Below are 617 nucleotides of genomic sequence, written 5' to 3' on the forward strand. Positions count from 1 at the left end.
CGCTGGTGCTCAGGGTCCGCTGCGCTCTCCTTCGAACCCTGCCGGCACGTCTGCAGGATGGGGCTCTGGTCTGGAGCGGGGCCCCTGCAGCCGCGCACCCGCGCCGAGCCCCTGAACGTGGCGCCCCACGCGCCCCGGGCTTCCGGCTCTGAGACTGCTCGGTCCCGGTTCGGCCCGTGGGCGGGTCGTGGGCCCGGGTCGCTGCGCGGGCTCGAGTTACCTCCTGAGCAACTCCCGACAGGAGACTCCGAACCCCCGACGGGGAGGCCCAGGCGGGGACGGAACCGCGGCAGCGCGCGCGAGACGGACCGCGCGTGTGCCCGGGCCAGGCCTCGCCGCCCCACTCCCCGCAGCCTCGCTCCGCCACGGAGTCGGTCGTTTGCTGGTGAAACCACGAGCTGATTCCTGCGAGCCGGGTCTGGCCCTTATGCCCGTGAGCGCCAAAGCCGGGCCGCCTCCGCCCAGGGCCCGGACCCACCGGGAGAGCGTCCTGCAAACGTGCGAGCGGCCGGCACCAGCCCCAGCCCGAGGCCGAGCAGCCGCGGGGCGGGGCGCACCGGGGTCCCCGACGGCGCGGCCGAGTGTCGGCTCGTCCCGGAACGGGGCGCCCTGAGCGC

Source organism: Propithecus coquereli, unplaced genomic scaffold (assembly GCF_000956105.1).
Source record: "Propithecus coquereli isolate 6110/MARCELLA unplaced genomic scaffold, Pcoq_1.0 Scaffold673, whole genome shotgun sequence".
In the NCBI taxonomy this organism is placed as follows: Eukaryota; Metazoa; Chordata; class Mammalia; order Primates; family Indriidae; genus Propithecus; species Propithecus coquereli.